General features: G+C 44.9%; 1 protein-coding gene across 6 annotated transcripts in view; it reads left to right on the forward strand.

Annotated features, from left to right (window-relative positions):
* Positions 1–1,515: 1,515 nt before the first annotated feature.
* The window catches only part of LOC138261375 (retinol dehydrogenase 7-like), a 257,364-nt gene continuing 233,226 nt past the window's right edge, over positions 1,516–25,653 (forward strand). Inside the window, exons 1-2 of one of the 6 annotated variants that reach the window (XM_069210263.1) lie at positions 1,954–2,328; positions 5,530–5,618. The gene's annotated coding sequence lies outside the window, so the exon portion shown is untranslated. Of the gene's footprint in view, positions 1,551–1,872; positions 1,896–1,953; positions 2,329–2,544; positions 2,627–5,529; positions 5,619–25,653 lie in introns of those variants that run through there. The other 5 variants (XM_069210262.1, XM_069210266.1, XM_069210267.1 and 2 more) reach the window with 5 other exon arrangements.

The raw sequence follows: 25,653 nt of genomic DNA on the forward strand, positions 1-25,653 counted from the left end.
CTGCTGCCCGATCGCATCGCGATCAGGCAGCAGGAATGCTCAAAGAGACATCGAGGGAAAGGAAAACCCTTTCCTTTCCCTCGATGCCTCTCTGAGAGCACCCCCACCCCGCAGGAAGGTGAAATACTCACCTTCTCCCTTGATGCGCTGGAAGCAAATGGCTTCCAGCGCGTCATTCCCCCTTTCAATGAAATCAGCGCGCGATCGCGCGCTGACGTCATGGGGGGGGGCATGAAAGGGGAAGGGATTCCCCTTTCAGCCCTGGCCTGGGGTGTTGGGGGGCGGCCCTCGGGGGAAGCGCTAGCGCTTCCCCCGACTGCCAGTCCCTGGACGTAATGGTTACGTCCATGGCGCCACACGGGCGCTGCCATGGACGTAACCATTACGTCCGTGGCGGGGAAGGGGTTAAGCCAAATCCAGAAACAGGGAAAATGGGAGGAGTGGTTGAGGACTGTATTAAAGGCGTGGCTTGGAAATATGTCTTCGGGCAGGCAGGCAGCAAAAAGAGACATTGCTCTTTTTTCTTCACGCTCAGAGGCACGTCATAAAATGGTGCCGTATGCAGAGCCATCGGGCAGTTTGCACTTAACAACTCCAAAGCAAAACTGCAGAAGACTGAGTTGTTTAGGTCGAGCAAGCAAGAGCTTTTTGACCTGTTATAAGTATTCTGTGGGATTTTAACCATGCCCATCATCCACCCATCACTTTAACTCGTTTGTGGGCTTGCCTTTCAAAAATCCCTTGATGTCATTGGTAAAGGCTTTACATTTGTCCCGCCTTGGGGCGGTTTTGTTGCCACCTTGCAGACTGACCCTGTTACATGGATAATTGCACAACTGCTTGTATACTTCAGCATGGGTGAACTATTCTTTTCTTTTGTCGCCCCTTTGTGCTCCAGGTGCGCTCACAGTGCAGAACAGCAGCGCGAACTCCATCGGGGTATTGAAGCGCAGACTGACCAACTGAAATGTGTACTTCTGCAAAGCATTCAACTCGGAATCTGTGATAAACGTACCTCTTGTTTATCACAGGATGCCTCGAGTTGGAAAACGGTGCTATACCCTACATGCCAGTTCGTGACAGAAAGTGTTTTAAAAATTAAAAAATGTTAACGTTAATACCTGTCACTATTTAGCATCAACTAAGGAGAGGTCTGGCGTCTAATCTCCTAAATTCCAGACCATCTGCTGTAGTTTGAGCTAACGCCCTAGCTAATAGTTCAACAGTTTGGGACATCGTATGCCACAGCCCACTTATTGAAAAGGCAGCCAGGGGTGGCGAAAGACTCCATACATACGTAAAGCAGGCCATTCAGTTTACGCTGCTCAGCAAATCACAAGTGCCCGCTTGGGCCACTTCTGCACGTTGACAGTATTTAATACATTTCTATCACATTTGACGAATAGTGAGCATTACTTCCCCTTGAACTCTCACTGCACTTTTGCTATTTAGATTATTGGAGAAATTAGGAGGGGAGAGAGAGGTTTCACAAAAAAACCTCTGTGTTGCAGCCATTTTGAGGCCAGTGCGGTTGGATTACGTTTGTAAACGTGAGTGGTGTTGAGAAGTAAATTGTAGGGGTAAACCGTTCAAGGCGTTTTCCTGTGCCCATGAAAGTAAAGTATGTTGGCTCTGGTGTCAGATTATGGACTTTATCAATGCCGTTTAAAATGTAAACAGGAAACAAAGAGCCCCTAAAAATTAAAGCATTTTATATCTGGCATGACTAGGTATATTTCTTTGTTAATCATTAACCCACGTTTCACGATAAAACAACAGTCTCTTTTTTTTTTGCTTGATACTTCCGCTTTTGAAATTTACACTTGACGGACGTTGTTTGGTGGAAATTAATTGTTGCTAATTTTGCAGCGCACGCGGAGTGAGAGCAGTAAATGGTACGTGGCTGTTGACAGCAACCAAACGCAGATCTTTGGACTGTTAGTGCTGTCAGTGTTAACAACTATAAAACGGCGCACAGCACTTTCGCAGGCTGCAGAAAGGGGTCGAGAAGGGGAAGAGTACATAGGCGGTAAAGACGCTGTTTTTCCATCCAGTCAGAAGATCCATGTTTGCCATTGCAAAGTTGCTAGCCGTTAGAATGCAGTGGCTGGCTGGCTGCTTCTGCTTTTAATCTTCGGATATCCGACGCCTTTTTTCACTCTTTTTTGTAACAAAGGTTGGCAGATCGTAAACACCGTTTTGGGGAAAATACGTGTTATTTAGATTTCCCAGAAGGTATACTTAAGACGCTCGAAACCCCTGCTTCTGCGCAACTATACAACAAATCTCGTTAGTCAGTTGCAGATCTCATTGAAGCCTACTTGAAAGGTATGTTTGTATACAATGTGCTACGTTATTGTGTATTAGACCCGAAAAATTACCTCTCGAAAGCGGACCGGATGTTATTTCGCCAGCCTTTTTAGAGTCGAGCGCAAAACGCCCCTTCCCTGGTGTAATGTCTGGTGGGCTTTTAACCACGCCCATCCATTTGGTTGGTTCGCGGGCTTCCCTTTTAAAATTAGCTTGATTTCATTAGTGGAAAGCATGCATATGTCATGCCTCTTCCAGTGTTTAGTGTCAAGGGCACCGGCCAACTCCTGAAAACATACCAGGCTCCGTGTTTTCCGTATGGTTTTTGCACTATTATTTCTCTTTATTTTGTAGGCAGCGCGATCTCGCTGGGCAAAAGTCGAGCGCTTTGCATGAGATCGACCCTTTTGCACTTTTGCCAGTTACATGGATAATTGCACTTTTACAGTTATATAGATAATTGCACTTTTGCTGATAAATTTCACTGCCAGGGGACTATGGTTTCCTTTTGTGTGTTAGCTTTGCATTTATGGTGGCCGTCGGCTCGCTTATGTGAAACTGTTTTACTTTTCAGTTTATGTGGCAAGAAAAGTCCGGTTAGGAGTTTACAACGCTAATAGCTTTAACTCGAGTAAACGCGAGACCTATTGTATTGCAAATGGTTGTGAAATAGATGCTATCCAAGTCCCATTGTTTTATAAGCTTCAGTGCCTCCTCAGGGGTAGTAAGTGCTATATAAATACTATTACAATGCAACACAATACAGTAGGGCCCGAGCCTGCTGAGTAAAACCTAAACGTATGAAGATGTTTACCTTTAGACGAGGATGGTGCCCCTCAGGAAGGTGCTGTGCTGTACTCAGTTCAGAGGTCTTTTTTCTTGCTGAGGAGGAAGTGGTTTAAAACATGTTCTTCAGGGAAGCGCGTTATAAACAGAACATGAGCGTTAATCACAGGCAAAGGCAATGACCATATCAGACCGAGGACCTAGCACAAAGGATTGTATGTTGTATGTAAAATACAACAGAGTCCATATACTGCTACATAGAATCTATTACATTGAAATGAGCCCCTCTGAGATTACCACTGCAGGGATTACCATTCCTGAAGTTACCACTATCTTTGATTACTACCTCTGAGATTACCAGTGCAAAGATTACCTCTGCTGAGATTACCACATTTGAAATTACCACTGCAGTGACTACCACTGCTGAGATTACCACTACTGTGATTACTATCTCTTGAGATTACCAGTGCAAGGATTACCACTGCTGAGATTACCACTACTGTGATTACTATCTCTTGAGATTACCAGTGCAAGGATTACCACTGCTGAATTACCACTATTGTGATTACTACCTCTGAGAGTACCACTGCAGGGATTACCACTGCTGAGATTACCATTATTGTGATTACTACCTCTGAGATAACCCCTGCAGAGGTTACCACTGTTGACGTTACCACTTCTGTGATTACTACCTCTGAGATTACCACTGCAGGGATTACCTATGCTGAGATCACCACTGTTGTGATTACTACCTCTGAGATTACCACTGCTGGGATTACCACTGCTGAGACTACCTCTACTGTGATTACTATCTCTGAGAGTACCACTGCAGGGATTACCACTGCTGAGATTAACATTATTGTGATTACTACCTCTGAGATAACCCCTGCAGAGGTTACCACTTTTGAGGTTACCACTTCTGTGATTACTACCTCTGAGATTACCAGTGCAGGGATTACCTCTGCTGAGATTACTACCATTGCAATTATCACTGCAGAGTTTACCACCGCCTAGATTACCACTACTGGGATTACTACCTCTGAGATTACCAGTGCTGAGATTACCACTGTTGTGTTTACTACCACTGAGATTACCACTACTGGGATTACTACCTCTGAGATTACCACTACTGTGTTTACCACTACTGTGATTACTACTGCTGAGATTATCACTGCAGGGATTACAACTGTTGAGATTACCACTACATTGAGTAAGATAGATTCAAGAGTAAGGGGGTCATTCTGACCCTGGCGGTAGACTACCGCCAGGGCCAACGACCGCGGGAGCACCGCCAACAGGCTGGCGGTGCTCCCATGGGCATTCTGACCGCGGCGGTACAGCCGCGGTCAGATACGGGAAACCGGCGGTGTCCCGCCAGTTTCCCGCTGCCCAGGGGAATCCTCCATGGCGGAGCTGCAAGCAGCGCCGCCATGGGGATTCCGACCCCCTTACCGCCAACCTGGTTCTGGCGGTTTTGACTGCCAGAACCTGGCTGGCGGTAACGGGTGTCGTGGGGCCCCTGGGGGCCCCTGCAGTGCCCATGCCAATGGCATGGGCACTGCAGGGGCCCCCTAACAGGGCCCCACCAAGATTTTCAGTGTCTGCCAAGCAGACACTGAAAATCGCGACGGGTGCAACTGCACCCGTCGCACCCCTTCCACTCCGCCGGCTCCATTCGGAGCCGGCATCCTCATGGAAGGGGGTTTCCCGCTGGGCTGGCGGGCGGCCTTCTGGCGGTCGCCCGCCAGCCCAGCGAGAAACTCGGAATTACCGCGGCGGTCTTTTGACCGCGCAGCGGTATTCTGCCGGCGGGACTTTAGCGGGCGGCCTCCGCCGCCCGTCAAAGTCAGAATGACCCCCTAAGTGTACTCTCCCTATGCTAACCGACACCTTAAAATGAAACCTTACTTTATAACTACCCACCAACCTATCTTTATGGCCATACAGTGCCCTCTCCTCAACCCAGTGGTTACATTGCGCTGGCGGGTGCCAGTGGGCCCACCAGTACATATTTTGGAGGACCAGGACTCTTCTACTCTGTTCCATGGTAGTCCTATTGGTCTTTACAATGCATGGGCCTGCCCTGTCCAATAGTCCCACCCAGGCCCAGGCATAGACATGACTGTAACATTCTCAAGTGGCATGGACACCAAGCGCTTCATTTTCCAGCATCCATTCTTATGTTAAACCATTCTGTGCTTAGGCAAAGACACACTTTCATTTTCATAAAATACTATATTTTGTACCCTGTAACAATTTCAGCATTGCAGGATTTGTATTGAGTATTTCCCTGTTCTTTTGCCACGTACACAGGCATGCTATCAGTTTTAGGTAGACCAGCCCCTTTGATATTTTAGTAGATGCTGCTTTGTTTCACTCTTTGCCTTTTTTCTTCTTTTGTAGAACACTAAAAATGTGTCCTTCATGTTCTAGGCCTGCTTCTGCTTCATGAAGGGTGTTTGGGAAAAGGCAGCTGCGTTTACTTCTTCACTTCCTGTCTCTCTGCAGTTCTAAATTGCCAGGTATCTCACTAACTCTAACTCAGATTCTCTCACTCATCCTCACTCCCAGTCAGGGGCGTAGCTTCAGGGGAAGTATTTGGGGTGTTACACCCCAATAATAAATGTATATTCTGATGACTTGTTGGATACATGTGCTTTCAGTTGGGTATGGTGAGTTGTCTGTCGGGTTTCACTTGGGATTTATGCACGCACACACTGACAAAGCACAGACACTCTCTCTCATCTCTGTTTTGAAAGCCCCAAAAATGTTATTTATTTTACAAAATATTATGTTCCTCTCACTTATCAATCATAACAATCTGCACTGCTCTATCTTTCCACTGCCGCTTAAGCCACTCTCATGCGATCTGCTTGTCATATGATGTATTTTAACAATATATGCCAGTCAGGGACAGCTCCTATAGGGGCAAAGCTGTGGGGCGGGGGGCACAACAACATAAAGGAATTTAAAAAAAAAGAAACTCTCCTCTGCTGCCTTCTGGCTCCCGTTCCACTCGCTGCGGGCACAGGCTCCCAGCCTGCCCACCGACCAATCCTGATGCTGCTATCGCATGAGAGCAGCGTTGGGATTGGCTAGAGTGCCCTGGCTTGGTGCTCTGAGGCAGAGTGGGAGCCTCTGTCTGCTCTCTCCAACCTGGCAACACAGTGGCGAGTTGGATAGAGCCCAGTGTGCATGTGTGTTTGGCCGTCCCTCGACAGCCAGCCAAACATACATGCGCACTGAGGGGAGTGCTGTGCACTCCCCCTCCATCCTTGTCATTGCCCATGGCCTCGCCCCCTGAAAAATAAAAACGATAAGAAACACTGTTTATTATTATTTACATTTTTCATTTTGCAGCTCCTGCTGCTGCTGGCAGGGAGGGCGACACTCCTTCGCCATAGTCGAGCGGACTGCTGTTTCCTTTTGTGTGTTTGCGTTGCGCTCATGGTGGCCATCAGCTCTCTTGTGTGAAACTGTTTTACTTTTCAGTTTATGTGGCAAGAAAAGTCCGGGTAGGAGTTAACAACGCTAATAGTTTTAACTCGAGTAAACGTGACACCCATTGCATTGCAAATGCGTGTTTCACTTATCGTCTGGCTGTCTGTTCTTTAACAACGCATGTTGTGGTTTTCCGTAGTCTCTCTATTTTATAGGAAGCTAATATTATCTAAAAATATCACTGCAGGTTTATGTAGAGCCTGGAACATGAAATATTGTCATTGTGTTTTTAGGGCCTTGTTTGAAAAAATATTCCGGTAGGCCTACTAGCCCTTTATTTATGTGCAGGGCCACTAGAATTATGTGGCAGAAAGGACCAAAATATGCACCAGGGTTGATCAGTTAATGTGGCTAAAGAAGTCCAGTTTTAAATTTACAATGCTAATAGCTCCAACTCAAATACATTTGAGACCTATTGCATTGAAAATGCTTGTTTCTTTCAGTTTCGTTGGCCACAGCCTTAAAATTGCAAGCATCAGGCATATTATCTGATTTACCGGTAATCGCACGACTCGCAAAAAGCTGGGAGGGGTCTATTCACTACATTGTCTCTTTGATTATCCAGTCTTTTCTTTGTTAAACCAGCATTATATTTGTTTACCATTGATCCCTTTGTCCAGTTAGCCTCATCTTTGTTCAGCCAGCCTTATCCTTGTTCTGTCAGCTTTGTTGTAATCTTTTTTTTAATAACAAATCTTCTTCTTTTTGTGCAAACAATCTTCACTTTGTTAAACCACTCAAGTAACTATAACTCGTGCCCCCACTCTACACAGTCTTGTCATCAATGATGTCATTTGAGATGTTGAAGTGATATTATCAATTATGTCATAGACGATATGAGTGATGTAATATGTGAGATAATTAGTTGGGTATAGCAAGGGCGCAAGTTATAGGTACTAGAGGTAACTATAACTGTTGAATTTCAGTATTTTTTAGTTTTAATCGTTAAGTTGTTTCTGAAATGTTTACCTAACTATGATGTCACTTCAACGTTTGTTTTTTTCAGTGAAATTCTAGTATTTTTTTGTTAACATTGGCCTAACAGCCAACCTCCCGCGAGCAGCCAATCCTACGCCACTCACTGTCTTCTGAAACACCAAAATAGAAAAAGTGAGCCTACTGGCTTTATAAAGGGGTGAGCATATCAATATATAAAAAGCAGATTTATTATCTTTCTCTAAAAATCACCATATTTCTATTCATTTCTGTATTTGAATATTTAACACAATGCAATGTTTATTAATATTTTTCTTGTAAGAATGTTCTATACAGTGTTTTTAAAAAAACCTTGCATGTGATGTTCTTTTTACATAGTTTTTATTATTTCATTTTGTTTATGAAAAATGTCCAAAAAAATAGAAATGGAAGTTTTTTTTTTTTAATGTCTCTGAGTTTTTCTTTTATCATTTTTCGGCCCAGAAAATAAAATCATAAAAGCAACCACAAGAAGGCTTTGCACATCAATTGAAGAACATAGAGGTCCACCAGGAGTGCTTTAAAAAATATATAATTTTCTCCTGGGGTCATGGATTTAATGATCCAGGAAGCTTACTACTTTTTTTTAAATGATGCTGATCCCTTATTTTAGTATTTTGTCCTAAGGGGATGGGGTTCCTGGGGCCCAAAAGAGGCTTGTGGAGGGAGTCTGCTGTCCCCTCTCTTTTTTTTATCAATTTGGACCCGGGGCCCCCACTGACTCGAGAAGAGAGGCCCCACTACTGCTCCCTCCCTAAATAAAATTTTATTTGAATACAAATGCTGATGGGTTTTTTATTTACGTTTTTTTTAAAGCTGTGCAGGATGTTTTTTTTTAAATGTTATTTTGGCCTCAGGGGTCATCCCTGCCCTGCGTGCCTACATTTAAAAACAATTAAAACTCAGGCCAGGGGACTAAGGGCCTCATTCTGACCCTGGCGGTCCTAAACCGCCAGGGCCGCGGGCAACGGAAGCACCGCCAACAGGCTGGCGGTCCTTCAGTGCCCATTCTGACCGCGGCAGTAAAACCGCGGTCAGAAAAGGGGATCCGGCGGTTTCCCGCCGGAATACCCCTGGCAGGGCTGAACCTCCATGGCGGCGCTGCAAGCAGCGCCGCCATGGGGATTCCGACCCCCTTCCCGCCACCCTGTTTCTGGCGGTTTTTACCGCCAGGAACAGGATGGCGGGAACGGGTGTCGTGGGGCCTCTGGGGGCCCCTGCACTGCCCATGCCACTGGCATGGGCAGTGCAGGGGCCCCCTAACAGGGCCCGCATGATTTTCACTGTCTGCTTAGCAGACAGTGAAAATCGCGACGGGTGCAACTGCACCCGTCGCACCCCTGCAACACCGCCGGCTCCATTCGGAGCCGGCTTCTATGTTGCAGGGGCTTTCCCGCTGGGCCGGCGGGCGCTCCTTTGGCGGGCACCCGCCGGCCCAGCGGGAAAGCCAGAATGGCCGCCGCAGTCTTTTGACCGCGGAGTGGCCAAATGGCGGTGACCGCATGGCGGGCGGCTACCGCCGCCCGCCGCGGTCAGAATGACCGCCTAAGTCTCCGAGTCCTGCAATGGCTGTCTGCAACATTTTTTTTCATGTTGCAGGGAGCCAATCAGACCCCTCGCTCCCATGGGAGCGTGTCTCCTAAGGGAGCAAATTGGACCATGGGAGAAAAAGCCCCCTGAAGCCAATCAGAACACCTTATTTTTTAAAACTGGGTTTTGCGGGACTCCCAAACACAGCCATAAGCTATACATATCTTTTTCCAGCTTAATAGCTCAAAAACTGAATGGATTTACACTAAGTCGCCAAAAGCATCCCTCATGGACCAGAATCCAGCTGCCTGGCTTCCTGCCAAATTTGTTGTTAATCTATTCAGTATTTTTTCTGTAGCGTTTTTCAAAAAGCCTGTGGAAAATGCAAACCACACACATTTGCTCACTAAACTTTTCACCAGCTAATACTTGGAGCCCTGTGTTAGTGTCATATTTCTTTGGTGCTTGGAGATAATATATACTACCCAGTGGCAGTTATTACTGGGTAGTTATAGTTAGGCCAGCGTTTCCATAGCAAATGCGTTTTTTTGTGTTGCAAATAACTTTGGCACAGTTTGATGAATCTCCATTAAATTTTCCCAAAAAAGTGCTATTTTTGGCATATTTTGTGCTTGAAAAGTGTCAGGGTAATCTGTCAAGGAGGTGCAGAGAAAACAGGGGTCCCAAAATGCAAAATCCCCATACGTTTTCCATAGACTTCTTTAGGCAGGTCTACGGCAAAAACTGCTGAACAGAATTATACCAAATTGGACCAGGCAGTTAGATCTTGTTAGGTAGATTGTGCATTTTTTTTAAATTTGGTGTAAATCCGTTTGTGACTTTTTGAAAAAGAAAGTTTTAAAAATATTTGGACGGTTTGGTCTGTAAGAGGCTCTCAAGAGTCTCTCGGGAATGGCAATTTCAAAATGGAGCATTTTGATTGGCACAGGGAGCTTTTTTCCCCCTTGGCCAATTCGTGCTTGCACAAGTTAGACTCCAGTGGGAGTGACTGCTCTGATTAGCTACCAGTAATATCAGAAAAAATGTTTCTGGCAGCCATTACAGGACTTTGGGACTTAGGAGCTTATTTGCAACCAGCTTATGCCACCGGTGCATCACTTTTTTTTGTGATGCACCGGTGGCGCAGGCAACAAGCCCATATTTACAAGGCCATGCAAAGCCACTTTGCATGGCTTTTCGTGGCCTTGTAGCTAAGGAGTAAGGCAACGCAGCGCAAGTTGCTGCATTGCCTTACTTTGCGTCAGGGAGGTGTTCCATGGGTGTTGCAGTAGGTGTTCCCATGCAACACCCATGAATGTTGACGCATTCCCAGATTTACTAGGTTTTGTAAACCAGGGAATGCGTCAAAAGCATACACCACCACAGGGGTGACGTAAGGATGGTCCAACAGGGAAAAATATCTTTATTTCTCCATGTTTATTCCACTTTCTGTGTGTGCTGCATTTTCTTTTTTTTTGAGTCCTCATATTACCAGTAAGTCAGGAGCGGTCTTGCCATGTCTCTGCTCTTGTCAGGGCCCAATCCTGAAAGCGGACACCTAAAACGCCACCTCCATCAACATAGAATGAAGAGATACGGGAAGGAAGGGAAGGCTATCCCCCTCCCTTCTCAGTTGCATCAAATTAATCATTGGACTCTTAGCATAATCAACTGAAGAAATAAAAATGATCCCGTACCTATCATTCAGGGGAATTAATTCTATAGAAGGTCAAAAAAGGTTCCCACATTCTCTGACATCTGGACTGGCTTTTACTACAGTCAAGGTCAGAAACTTTCTTCACCGACAGTAGCCATTCAATATGAGTGGGGGGGGGGAACTAGATATCCATTTGGAACATATTTCCCACCGTGCTATCGAAATTAAATAGAAAAAAAGATGTGCCAAGGGTTTTGTCAGTTTATCATGCATATTTCCCCCGAAACCCTCATATAATCCAAATAAATTCATTGGTAAACTAATTTCTGCTTGACTGTTTATAATAGATAGAATCGTCTTACCCACATTTCCCTAAAATATTTTAATTCTCGGACATCGCCAACAAAAATGTGTGCCATCGGCACCCTCTAATCCACACTTTGGGCAATCTGTCCTCTTTTGAAAACCTATTTTAACAAACCTTCTAGGAGTCCAATAGGCCCGATACAAAGTGAACAAATGATTCCTCCTCAGAGAGGCGGGATTCACCACGGACCAAAGTGTCTTAAAAGATGTTTGCCAGAGGTGTAAAAGGTCAAATGTCGGAAAGTCAAATTTCCACCACTCCGCAGGTAGTGGAAGAGAGCTTCCTCAGTCTGTATTAATACCCAGTACCATCTTGAGGCTTCTTTCTTTAGCCTCTGGGTGCCGATGATTTCGCTTTCCCAGTCCGTGACAAGCCCAGCGTCGGACTCTCCTTGAAGCCGAGATCTAATTTGTATATATTTAAATTTGGACAATTTAGCATTCGTCACATCAGATAAGAGCTCCCATGAAATCATGGAGCCATTACTAACTATTTGTCCCCATCGTACAATTCCTCCCTCCATTAATGGATTAACTAAGGCATCCTGTAAGCATAACTGTGTACAGGGGGATTCCCAAATTGGGTCCAACTCACTATAATAGGGAATTCCCAGCTTTGTTCTTAGTGCAAACCATGTCCTGCAAGCAGAGTTCAAAACTTTAAATCTTACTTTTTTGTAGAATATAGGGTGACCAAATTTGTAAAGAAAATATGTAGCCTGCTCCCGAAAGCTATCTGTTAGTGTACCGCAACCGGGGAGAGACATATTCTTTGGAAAATAGTGGTCTGATATTTTTCAATTGGAATGCCCAATAGTAAAGCTGACAATCTGGGGGAGCAATTCCTCCATCTAACTTTTTTCCCTCAATTTTTTTCCAGGCAATTCTTGGATTTCTATGTGACCAAATAAAACTAACTACCTTCCCCTGTAGCTTCCGCAGCCAATCAGTTTAAAAAAAGCGGGGGGGGCATTAAAAATCAATGTACATTTTGGTAGTATTACCATTTTTATTACATTTGTTCTAACTAAAATTGAAAGTTGAAGTTGCTACCATCAGGTAAGAAGCCTTTTAGTTTCCCTGAAGAGATTAAAAAAATTCACATGGGCCATTTCTGTCAAGTTTTTAACCACTTTTACCCTGAGATAACTGATTTCTTCTTTCTTTAATCTGCTGTCTTGTGGGCCATTCCAGGTCATCACTTCAGATTTATCAGTATTGACTAGGTAACCAGAGATTTATTCAAATCTTGCTAAAGATTCAAAAAGTATCGGGAATGAACTCAGAGGATCCTGCATGTAAATCAATAGATCATCTGCATATAAAGCTTCCTCCAAAACCCATCCTTGATACTGAAAGGGCATTATTCTATGGTCTAATCTAATTCTCCTGGCCCGTGATTCAATGTATAGATTGAAAAGAAGGGGGGAAAGGGGTCATCCCTGTCACGTTCCTCGTTCAATTCTAAACTGAGAGGATAAGGAGCAGTTAATCAAAACCCTGGCTAGATGTGTTTTATAAATGATTTTAATTGTCTTAAGAAAATTATCTCCTAAATTATTATGTTCCATCACTGCCTACAAAAAACACCAACTCACCCGATCAAAGGCTTTTGCTGCATCAATTGTTAAAATGGTTAGAGGTTTATTAGTGGCAGTAGAAATGTCAATTGCAGAGATCAGATCATGCACCAAACCATTTAAATGCCGATCTTTCATAAAACCTTTCTTGTTGTTATGAACCAGATCACCAATCACCTTATCTAGTCTCCTGGCAAGTACTTATGAAAACCGAAAAAAAATGTATAATCATTATTTAGTAGTGAGATGGGCCTATAAGACTCACACCTCCTAGCATCTTTCTGCGGTTTTAATATTAAAGTTATGATGGCTTCATTCCATGAGTGCGGAACTGAGCTAGACCCTGTAAATATTGAGTTCATCAATTGAGTTAAAACTGGAACAAGTTGTTTTTTTAGGAGCTTAATAGTTCGGCTGGGATCCCATCTGGGTACGAAGCCTTCCCCTTTTTTAAAACCAGCAATAACATTTTCTATCTCTTCGCCTTGAATTCATTGATTAAGAGCCTGACTCTTATCTGAATCTAACCTAGGGAGGGTATCCTCTCTAAGCCAGTTTTCAATCACATCCACTGAAGCCACAGTATCCTCCGTATATAGTTCCGAATTTCTTTTAACAAATGCTCCTGCAATATCATGCTCTTCTGAGGACTGCCTACCTGACCCATCCACTATTTTACTTTTAATAATATTTCTGGTATTGTCAGACCTAGTTTTCCAAGCCAGTAATCTCCCACATCCTTCTCCGTACTCGAAACGTGCCAATTTACTAGCTTCCCATTTACATCTCACAATTGATTCTAAAAAGGTCTTGAGTGAGTTTTTTGCTCATAGAATGCGATATTGTAAGTCGGCCTGTGTCGCAGCATCCGTGGCGATATCTGTCTGAGCTTGCAGTTGACAGAGGTTAACCTCTAAAGACTCTATTATGGTTTTAGTTCTTTTGGTCTTATAGGCTGCATAACTAATCAATCTCCCATGGATAAAAGCCTTATATGTCTTCTATACAGTGGTTATTGATGCCAAACCTAAATAAGTCTCAAAGAAGTCCTTGGAATCCCTTTTCAGCCATTGAATGATCTCATCCTCCCCCAAAAGGGATCTATCTAGTGTCCATCTGTGGTGTGCGTGTGGATCTGTAAGGGATATGACCAACTGGACTGCCGGATGGTCGGAGAGATGAGCTGGCCGATGAGAAATGTCCTCTAACTTATTCCGGATTCTCAGGTCTATCAAGGAAAAATCAATTCTAGACGCATGGCCATATTTTTTGTTCAAGAATGTAAACTCCTTAGTCTGCCCCATTCTAATTCCTAAGGGGTCAACCAAACCGACACTCTTAATTATATTGTAGAGACAGTTCCTCATTTTAGCTGTGTTGACAGTTGGTCTAGTAGTAGATCTATCTAGATTGGGATTGAGCAAAACATTGAAGTCCCCTCCAATTATTATCTGATTCATGACTCTATCAGACAGTTGTGCAAATAAGTCCATAAGTGGACCTGGGTCATCCACATTAGGATCATAGCAGGAAACCAAAGTATGCACAACCCCTTCTAACTTAATGTTTGACAATGCCGATCGCCCCTAGGGTCAGCTCTCACATCTGCCAACTGGCCTTGAATCCCATTTTTTACAATAATTGCTACTCCTTTGACATTACAAGTTTGTTGAGTGCAGGCGAACTGAGAAATCCATCTTTGCGTCTTAAGAATATTCATCCATTCCTCATATCTTAAATGTGTCTCCTGCAGGAGAAAAATATGATTGTCAGATAGTCTTAAAAATTCAAGGATTCTATTTCTCCTGCCACTCACTCTGAGACCATTCACATTCCAAGTTAAAATCTTAAGATTAGGCATAATATCAGACTCCATAATCTTGTCCTGATGCAGACAACTGTCTCCTGTCTGACCCCAAAAAATTATTAGGATATGGGGATTCTTTTTTTTTTTTTCTCTTTTCTCCCATCTGCTCCCCACCCGGTGAACAATTAACCAAATCATGCTTAACAGCCCAACACTCCCCTTCCCTTGCCCACCCCTTGGAAACCCTCCTATAAACCATAATGGGTAGATCATTCCACCCCTGCGCCCGCCACTCTAAAGCCTGCTAACCCTCCTTCCTTATTTGTTCAATTAGTGCCATGACTTCTTGAGGCTCTCAAGTTATGCATTTTATTCCTCCACATTACCCTAGTAGCTGGAAACCTCAGTTGCGGAGTGGCACCTAAAGTTTTAAGCTCCTGCACATGCTTCCCTAGCTCCCATTGTCGATCTTGTGTTGCCCTGGACATGTCAGACCTTACTGAGAAAGACCAACCATCATGTTTAAAACCCTGTACTTTAAGAGCCTATGTGAGGATCTGCTCCTTCACTCGATGAGAGGCAAAGTTAACCAGAACTCTCCTGGGTTTATGTCTATTGGGGTACCTCCTAAAGGGATCCCGATGGACCCTCTGTATTTCCAGATCCAAATCAATAGCCGCAATCATGGGAATATGTTCCTTAATTAAGGCTATGATAAAATCTTTAATATCATCTCCTTCCATCCCCTCCGGGATGTTCAGGAACCTAAGATTGTTCCGTCTACAGTGGTTCTCTGAAAATTCCACTTTATCTCTCAGGTCTTTCTCATTTTGTTTTAAAGCGTGAAGCTCCTGCCTATTAGCCTCTACCTCAATCTGTAGGCCCCCAATAGTGGATTCCATAGCCCCTAATATCTCCGTTAGATTAGTAATTTTAGCATCAAGATTATTGCAGAATCCTTGATTTTTAACCTGATTAGCCTCAGATATAGCAAACTTATCTTTTATCTCTTGCAAAATGGATTGAAGTAAAGAGTCTGTATGTGTTGTACTGTTTCGTTGCGCCTCCGCCTCCTGTAATGTCGTGGAGTCCCTTCTTGACCTAATTTGTCTTGTCTCTAAAGTGGCTGACCTCCGTCGTGAATCTAACGATGTAGATACTTCTTCTGTTTCCTCTGCTGTAACAGTGTCCATATTTACCAGGGGTGTGGACATATTCTGTTGCATAGGAGTATCGGTCTGCTTTTGTACCTTAAAAAAGGACCTGAGTGAAGGAGTAATTGTAGCTTTTTTAACGGTGGTTTTTGCAGTATCTCCAGTACCTCCTGTCTCTTTTATGTCCAACAAGTGAGGTTTTATCGCTTTGAATTGGTGCCCCCTCCCCCCCTCACAAGATACAGAAATTGTGGAAACTGATAATAAATTGGGACGGATTACCTTTATCAGCGCGCTTGCCCTTAATCCCAGTAGCTATCTGAGATGTAGTTGGCAGGGGGCCCACATGATCAGCTCCGGGCCTAGATAAAGGTAATTTCAGCCCCTGCTGCCGGGTCCTGGTCCCAGGTCCTGATGAGCATCTGGGGTCATGCAGATTTGTCTCCCCCAGGGGGCCTGATTGATCCTGAAGGAATCCTCAGAGGTGAGGGGCTCTAGTAACAGCCCTCCACCCAACTCCTGCTTTAACTGGGGAAATGCCGGTGCAGAGCCTGTGCTGGCTCTGCCCCAGCCGCCCCAGTCGTGTAGTCTGGCCGCCGGCCCTCTACATCAGCGGATAGACCTGGCTATTAGGAACCAGCCTGAGGATGGCACAGAGAGGAGGCATTGCACCGCCTTAACCCGCCTGGAGGGATCCCCTGGCCACGGGGCGCCCATCCGCCATGGGCACGGGTGTTTCCAGCGCTCTGGGCGAAGACGAAAGGAGCCGCGCGGAAGAGGTGAGAGGCTTCTGGCGCGGGCTGCAGAAGGGCGGGGACTCACGGCCAGCGGAACTAGCTGGACCCCATGTTCCCGTCCTGTTTCCATGAAAGTCGTGTGTGCTGCATTTTGCAGCACTCATAGCAAGAGGAAACACCTCATGATTATTTTTGTGCAGGTGGGTATCCTTATCTGCACAAAAACAATCACCCCTGCAGTGCAGGCACCCGTGCATCATGGTGCAAGGGTGCCTGCATGGGCCCTTGGCAACAATTTGTGTGCCAGCACAGAGGAAAAGGATAGGAATGCACCGTATCTTGCAGACACAGTGCATTCTTGCCCTTTTGTTTTGACGTAGGGCAGCGCAGCAAGAAGGCTTGCAGCGCTGCCCTGCACTAAAACTGTGTAAATTAGGTCCTTAGTCCTTTGTCTTGAGCTTTTAAGAAAAGTGATATAAGAGGACTGGGTAGAGATACCCTGACTCTCTATGCCCACTGTGGGGACTCCAGAGGGACCACCCCACCATCCGGGGACACAAGTGAAAATAAAATGATAATGTTTATCACAATCCAGGAAGACTCCCACAGGATTGAAAAAAACAGAGAATTAACTATACCTCATGCCCAATGTAACTATAACTCGCACCCCTGCCTTCCACTGCTAGTTACCCACCATATTACATCACTCATGCCATCTACCACTGCAACAATTGCAATTAAAGTATTGATGCGAAAATAGTGCACGGCGGTGGCGTAAGTTATAGTTAATGTAGTATGGCTACTGAGTTGAATACACTGTGTATGCATCTGCATAGACTAGATTAGCATACCCTGGTGTGGCTTAGAGAGGAGTGGCATACAGTGGAGTGGCATATAGGGAAATAACATACAGTGGAGTGGTGTAGAGTGGAGTGGGCTGGAGCAGAGTGACAGAGTCGATTACTGTAGAGTTTAGTGGCGTGGAGTGTATTTGCATACAGTGGAGTGGCGTAGAGTGGAGTGGTTTACGGTGGAGTGGCGTCGATTGGGGTGACGTAGAGTGGAGTGGTGTAGAATGGAACAGTGTACAGTGGAATATTGTGTGGAGTGACGTAGAGTGGAGTAGAGTACAGTGAACTAGTGTACAATGGAGTGGTGAATAGTGGAGTGTTTTAAACTGGAGTGTAATAGTGTACAGCGGATTAGCGTAAAGTGGAGTGGCATAGACTGGTGTACATTGGAATAATAATAACGCATAAGTGGTCCTCAAGGAGGAAGTATGACCCTAGACTTCCACGGCAATAATTGTGATTTGAACCCCCAATTTTAATGTAATACAAATGTTTTTTTTAATCATTCATAGAAAATAATCTTATTCAAATCAAAACATTCACTTTGTATAGTACTTCAGATGAGTTCCAAAAAAAGAAAATGGGCAGGGTAGGAATACCCAAACCTTCTAGCCTTGGTCCTGGGCTCCCCCCTGGCACCCTACCAGGGTAAAAAAGCATGTTTTTTTAATCAGGGCAAAATTCACAAAATATTTGCTAATTTAGCTGTGAATTTAAATAAAATACAAGTGCGGCCCCCCACACTTGTTTTGAATTTTGCCCCTGGGTGGGCCAGGTCCTGGGGACATTGCATCTTTAATAAAACAGAAGGGGGATGAACAGGACCACCCTCCTAGGGTGCTTAAAAGCCCCGGGGACCACCTCCCCAATGCTGCATTTGACAAATATACAGGGGATGCAAGGACCCCCCTCGGGCCCTGTGGACCACCACCTTCCCGGGGCTACCACTAAACAATGGTGCAGGGGGGCTGAGCTGACCCCTTTTTTTAAAAAGAAGAAGGGAGAGCCGCATGCCCCCCCCTACACCGCCCCTTGGGCGATATATGGACCCGAGACCACCACCTCCCTGGGACTGGCCCGTGCAGAACAAAGGAGGGGGCCAAGCAAAAGTAAACACTCCGCTTGCAGCAAGCAGGAGTTGTCAAAATGCTCCCGCTTGCTGAAAGCAGAGTTTTCATCTCTTTGCCTGCCCACTGACACTGAAAACCCAAAAGTTTCAGGGACATTATAGTAAGGATTTAGAATAAAAAAAACTTAAAAAGTCACTAAAAACAAAGGATAGTGGGAGGTAATAGTTAGGAAATAGAATAAATGAAAACCTTAGAAATTCCCAGAAAAAAACAAAGGTTACAGGGACGTTGTAGTTAGGTACTAACTTTACTCACACAAAGCCATAGAAATTCAGCAGTTATAGTTACCAGCCCTAACTATAACTTACGCCCCTGCAATTCTCTGCTTATGACATCACATCACTGATGTCATGGTCAGTGACATCACTGATAACATCTCAAATGACATCACTGATGACATCAGCCACCTAAAGACTTTCACACCTCACTTACATGCCCAAACAAACCTCTCATACACCCACTCACATAACTACTCACATACCCATTGACACACCCATCCAACTGCACACTCATTGTAAAATGCACTCACTTCCATTTGCTTACTCATTTAGCCAGTCATACAACCACTCACTCTGGCATGCAAGTACTCTCACATTGACTCATACATTCATAAAGCCATTCAGACAGTTACACAGCCACTGACACAGCTGATACAATCTTCACCTATTCTCATACACAGCCACTAACTGAGCCACTTACACACACCCACTTACTCAGCAATACAGCCACACAGACACCCAGTTATACACACATACAGCCACCCAGAAAATAAGTCACTCACCTATACAACTACTTGTACACTCACTCACCCGTGCAACAAATAACACAACCAGCCACTCACCCCCACAGTTACTCACACATCCACTCAGTCATATAGATACTTACACATATGCTCACTCTCTTGTATAGTCACTAATACAAGTACACACTCACCTATACGTTCATTGACACACGCCCAGTGGCAGTTGGTGACAAATTACATTGGATGGGCGCAAAACACATACACAAAAAACTACACATACACTAATATAACAACACATACACACTAATATAAATATAAAAAAATCACTTACCTTACTCGATGTTCTGCAGCACATCCCCCTTGTTCTGCAGCGTGTCCTACAAATGCAAAGCCCACAGCCAACTCCCTCATCCAATCAAGAAGCTGTTTTCATGCTGTTAAGCAGCATGAAAAAGGCATCTTGATAGGCTGGAGTGGGCAGGCTACACACTCCAAAAGGCCCTGTAGGCCTGTGCCTGCTCTCCAGCCCAACTGTCAAAGACAGCTGGATTGGAGAGGCTTGAATCGCGTGTGCCGGTTTTGCCGTAGCAAGGTAGCCATCCAAACCAACATGCGCACTTCAAACTGAAGTGATTACTTCTCACTGCTGCAATCACTGGCAGCAGTGACGCAGTGGCCCTGCCCTGCTCTTGCATTCCATTTTCTGGCAGAAAGTGTCAAAAATAAAATGGTAAAAAAATCATTTTATTACCATTTTATTTTTGATGCTTTTTGCACAGCAGTGTGGGGGAGTGATGCTCCTCCACTCACACGGAGGAACCGCCGCTGCTCACTGAAACACCCAATAACTCACCCATACAGATACTGACACAGCCTCTAACTCACTCAAAGAGCCACACACTCAGCCATAGAAGCACTCACCACTACAACTACTGAGAAAACCACTTACACATGGAACGACTCACACATCCACTTGTTTACCCATACCGCTGCACAGTAACCCACTCACTAAGCAAAACAGCTACTGAGACAGCCAGTTACCCAGCTGTACAGCCACTCACGCAACCACTCACCTACAAACACAGACACACGCATATCCACTCAGATGACCCTGCGCAGTCATGCGGGGAGGGAAAGAGATTAAAGTATTGCTCTAGCACGCAGGAGCAGTACTGGCTCCTGCACGAGGCGGGGTGCCAGATGGGACCGTGGGGGCCTTCACGCTCCCTCCACGCTCCTGTCACTTTCTCTCTCTTCCAGAGAGAGACAGAGAGATTGCAGCTCTTGGGCTGTCACTCAGAATGTTGAAGCTTAAAATCCTGGTATCTCATGGCAGTGTATCTTGTTATTTACTGTGCTTGGAATGTTAAAGATTGCTAGTGATGGAACATTACTTTTCTCATCAACATCTTTGTTTTGAATGTCATAGATATGTCTGGCGAATGCACAGTAAGCAGTCGCCCACGGCCTAGTGGTAAAGGTCTCAGACCCTCACACAGAAAGTTGCGGGTTCCAGGTCTAGGTGTGCCAATTGTCATTTCTCTGGATTGCTTTTCAACTTCAGATATTTATGGTACATACTGGAAGGTGATATCACTCTTTTTACTTGAGAAAAGCTTTTTCTTTTCAATTTGTCCGACAATATCTCATTCTGAGTATATCATTCATCAAAGCCTAAAAACCTCTCTCTCTCTCTCTCTCTCTGTCTCAATTTCTCTGTCTGTCTCATTCTCTAAATCTCAATTTCTCTCTCTCTCTCTCTCTTTCTCTTCTCCATCCCATATTGCAATGGTCTCTCCATACAATGACTCCAAAGTGTCATACTAGGAAGATGTTTTTTTTTCAAATGTTATAGTTACATTTTGATGCAAAAAGGACTCACTTCTTGCCTACTGGTAAAGCACTTGGACTGTCACACAGTAGATTTAAGGTTCACATCCTGGTATCTTATGGCACTGTGTCTGTTTATTTACTAGTGTTTTGAATGTTAAACATTCCTAGTGAAGGAACATTTAGGTATTTTTCCCATCAAACTCTTTGGGTCGAATGCCATAGATATTTCTGGACACTACAGATTAAGGAGTCACCTGTGACCTCGTTGTTAAGGTCTCCGACCCTCACAATGAAGGGTGAGGGTTCATGTCTAGGTGTATCAGTGGTCATTTTTTAACTTTAATTTCTTTTCAACTTAACATTTTTAAGGTATGTACCTAAAGGTGATCTCACTCTTTTGCGGGGTGGGGTGCGTATAGAGGGTCGGCTGCAGGTCCTGGCCACAGCCACAGGGTAGGGTGGTTATAAGGTGATGGCTGAAGGCCATGCATGGCACAGAGTTGTGCGCATATAGGGGGTAAGCCACAAGGCCTGGCAGCCGGCCAGGCCCTGCAGCCGTGTGCAGTGGTGGTTGCATTAACATAAAGTAATTAAAATTACTTTACATTAAAAGAGGCACATGAATTCACTGAAAAAAACAAAGGTTACAAGGACGTTATAGTTAGGAAATAGAATTAAAGAAAACACAGAAATTCACTTAAAAAGCCAAAGGTTACAGGGACGTTATAGTTATGTTCTGAATTTTCACACAAAAAAACATAGAAATTCAGCAGTTATAGTTATCTAACAGAACTATAACTCATGTTCTGAGGTAACTATAACTTGCGCCCTTCCAATGCACTGCTAATTACCCCACATATTACAACAGTCATGCCATCTTTAATAACATAATTGATAATATCAATGTGTTATTTCTTCATTAAAATTCTTGAGGAAAAAACTGCATGGCGGTGGCGCAAGTTATAGTTACCATAGGGCACGAGTTATAGTTACTTGAGATAACCATACCCATAACTCATAACTATAACTGCTGAATTTCTATGGTTTTGTGTGTGTAAATTCAGACCCTAACTATAACGTCCCTGTAACTGTTGTTTTTTTAAGTAGCTCCTCGATGAGTCTGGACCTCCTAGTGGAGGAGCACATCTGCTGGAGTAGCGAACCAGCCCAAAGTTGCAAACAAAGAAAAAATGGAAGCACTCACACAGGGGAAGGTGAAAAAAACGTGTTTATTCACTACACACATTTTGACCCAGCCACGCCTTGGTCACATGACCCTGAGATACAGTGGCTAGGTATAGTCACTAGACACAAAAGACAGACAACATCATAGAAAAAGACACCATCTTTGAAGGGAGTATATAACCAAGTATTTAAACATTACAGCATGTTTTAACATAAATCCAAAGCATACAATGCAGTGTACAAGGAATATTATCCAAGTATCAGCACATAAATATATAACAACATCATGTCAATTACAGACTCCATAGATTATGTAGTCAAGTGAAACTAATCACTTCTTGTCTTGCTTGGCTGGGAGAGCGATTGTCAAGGGGCCTCAAGGGTGCAAGAGCCAGAATGTCATAATACAAAGAGACTAATGCTAAGTGGTATGCTGCAAAGTATCATGTGGGGGCATACACTAATCCAAAGACGGCACCCCTAAGTCAGGTCAGGGCAAAAGTCCATAAGATAGTAGAGACAAAATAGCTTATGCTAGATATATAGGATAGTGCAGTGCCATCTCCCATCATGCCATGTGGGCATTCTAAGCTAGCAACTGATATACTATTGTATGAGTGCAAAAGATATTGCCCAAGTGGGCAAATGGTATGGCATCTAAAGGCACTCAGATCCAAAGAGTGGGACACACTACTGGCTGTAGTTACAAGGCAAGGGAGGACAAGGGTCTTCCATCATCTGAAAGTGAACTCCCTTGTGGCAGTGGACGCTAAAAGATGTGATGGCAGTAAAAAATGCTGCAGAGGAAAAATAAACCTACAGAGGCAGCATATAAGTGTGACTGTACCACCACTGGGTGTTATAGTGTTAGGAGTTTAGAATTACTTTCTCTATGTTGGAGGAGGAGAAAGAAAGGAGAGGAAGAGAAAAGATGGATAAACATAATGATAACATGGACACAGCAGACATGAATGTAAGACCTCATATGTAATCTAGACAGTGTGAGCATGATGGATGTCCAGGGACTATCTGTACACCTAGCCAGCAAATCAAAAACCAATGATACAAAAGAAACGAATCTTATTTGTAGTAGATGCCCACTCCTGGTGAGGCTTCTGTAGAAAAGGGTACAGAACTCTTGCCGATGATTGACCTAGGTTTGCACTGATTCCCTTCCTTTCGTCCTGTGAAAAACGAGGTAAACATAATATTAAAAAGAATAGAGAAGGCTCCCTAATAATCTTCTAGGTGCACTTTTCACTCATTCTTCACATTCTGCCCCCCTGGTGTCTTGATTTCCAGGTATATGGTGTACTTGGATTCCAGTCTTCTCAGGCTTGGGGTTTTGTTACCCAGGAGTATGGGACTTTATCAATGATAAGATAGGCCAGCTTAGTCTTGTCATTAAAGTGTATCTCACTGAAGTGGCGAACTGTCAGAAAATGAGGATCTTTGTTGTCTATGGCTTGGATATGTTCTAAAATCCTCTATTTTTGCCTGGTGAGTGGTACTTCCTACTTAGTATTTCCTACATGGACATTCTAAGATGTAAACAACATTCTGTGAACTGCAGGTAAGAAACTTCGTCATTATCCTCTTGTTTGTGAGGGGATCTCAAACTCAGTTCTACCGGAGCTGTGCTTGAAGGCCTTGCATTTTTTGCATGGAAAAATCCTTGCGGATTGCCCACTCCCATGTTCCCCTTAGCTGTAATGTCACTCTGTACAAGTACTTTTCTAAGAGATCTGTCTTTCATGTAGGGTACACTAGTTCTGTGATTGAGCGTGTGGCCTATAGTTATGTAACTTGTGAGGATATGTAAATTGTGCCTCAAGATGTTCTCTACCTGTTTGTGTTGGCTACTGTAGGTCGTGACAAACCTCAATGAGTTTCCTCTGTGTGTCATCTCTGTCCTTTGTTGGCTGAAAAAGGAGACTGTCTCTGTCCTTGGAAGTAACTCTGTCAGGTGCTCTCTTGAGAACCCAATTAGGGTAGCCCCTCTCTCTGAATCTGGTGTGCATGATAGCACATTCCGCATTAAATGATTTCTTAGAGCTGCAATTTCTCTGCTGAGTGCAAAGACAATTTTCAGCTCCCAGGAATCATTTAATGCAGAATGTACTATCATGCAATAACCTGTGTAACCTTTTTTTTTTTTTCAGTGAATTTCATATTTTTTTTTACGCAGAGTAATTTTAAGTACTATAATCCAACCACTGCCACGCTTGGACGTCGACCGTGTGCGGAAGGGGTTGGCAGCCGGGCCTGCCCTGTGGCAAGGCCCTTCAGCCAACCCCTTATGACTACCCAACCCCAAGCCATGCACGTCCTTGGCCATGCGTGCCAGGGTTTGGCTGCAGGGGGCAACCCCCTTTAACCACACCAACCACACACAGCCTTTGGTCGTTCACAGCGGGAGTTGGCCACAGGGCTGGGCCTGTGGCCCGTCCCTCTGGCCAACTCCCTACAACTTCCTAATCCCACTTGTTGTATGACCTTTGGCCATGTGCGATGGAGGTTGGCCACTCCAACCTCGCAGCATGCATGCCCTATGGCCGTTCGTGGCGGGAGTTGGCTGCAGATTGACCAACTCCCTATAATCCCCTGGGGACCACCATCTCCCTGAGGCTACCTAGTAAAAATTGTTGGGGGAGGCGATGCAAACTCCCCTTAGGCCTAAAGGACCATCACCTTCCCGGGGCACATTAAATAAATATATAGGGGCCACACAGACCCCAGGGACCGGGGCAGCACCACCTCCCCAGGGCTACATAATAAAACTAATTGGGGGGCCGCACAGTCATCCTCCAGTCCCAGGGACCACTACTTCCCTGGGGCTATGTAATAAAAAACTTTGGGGGATCCATACAGACCGCCTTGGGGACAAGCGCCTTCCTCAGGGCAACATTAAAAAAATCTATAGGGGGACACACGTGCCCCCTCAGACCCCAGGGACCACTACCTCCCCAGGGCTATATAATAAAAAAACGTAGGGGGCCGCGTAGACCCCCCTAGGACCCTGGGACCACCACCTCCCGGGACAACTTTAAAAAAGGATATGGGGGGCCGCACAGACCCCGCCTTATGGGCCTTGGGGACCACCACCTCCCCGGGGCTCTGACATAAACAAATTAGGGGGGCAGCGCAGATCCTCCCGAGGACCACCACCTCCCTGTGGCAACATTGAAATATATAGGAGGGGGGGCCGGATGGACTCTAGGGCCCTGAGAACAACCACCTCCCTGGGGTTAGTTTTAAAATATTTATAGGGGGGGCTGCAGGAAACCCCCTGGGCCTTGGGGACCACCACTTCCCCGGGGCCAAATACTTTTTTCTAAAACCTCCCCTCCCTGTGCCGATTTTGGCCCCAGAGACTCTATCCCCAGGGGCCCGGCCAAATGTTCCTGGGTGCCCAGGGCACCCAGTATAAAGTTATGAGGAGTGTGGGAGGAGGTTGGCTCCTGTCTCCTGCGGGAGCCGGCATTGCTCCTGCACGCAGGGAGCTGCTG

Source organism: Pleurodeles waltl, chromosome 10 (assembly GCF_031143425.1).
Source record: "Pleurodeles waltl isolate 20211129_DDA chromosome 10, aPleWal1.hap1.20221129, whole genome shotgun sequence".
NCBI lineage: Eukaryota > Metazoa > Chordata > Amphibia > Caudata > Salamandridae > Pleurodeles > Pleurodeles waltl.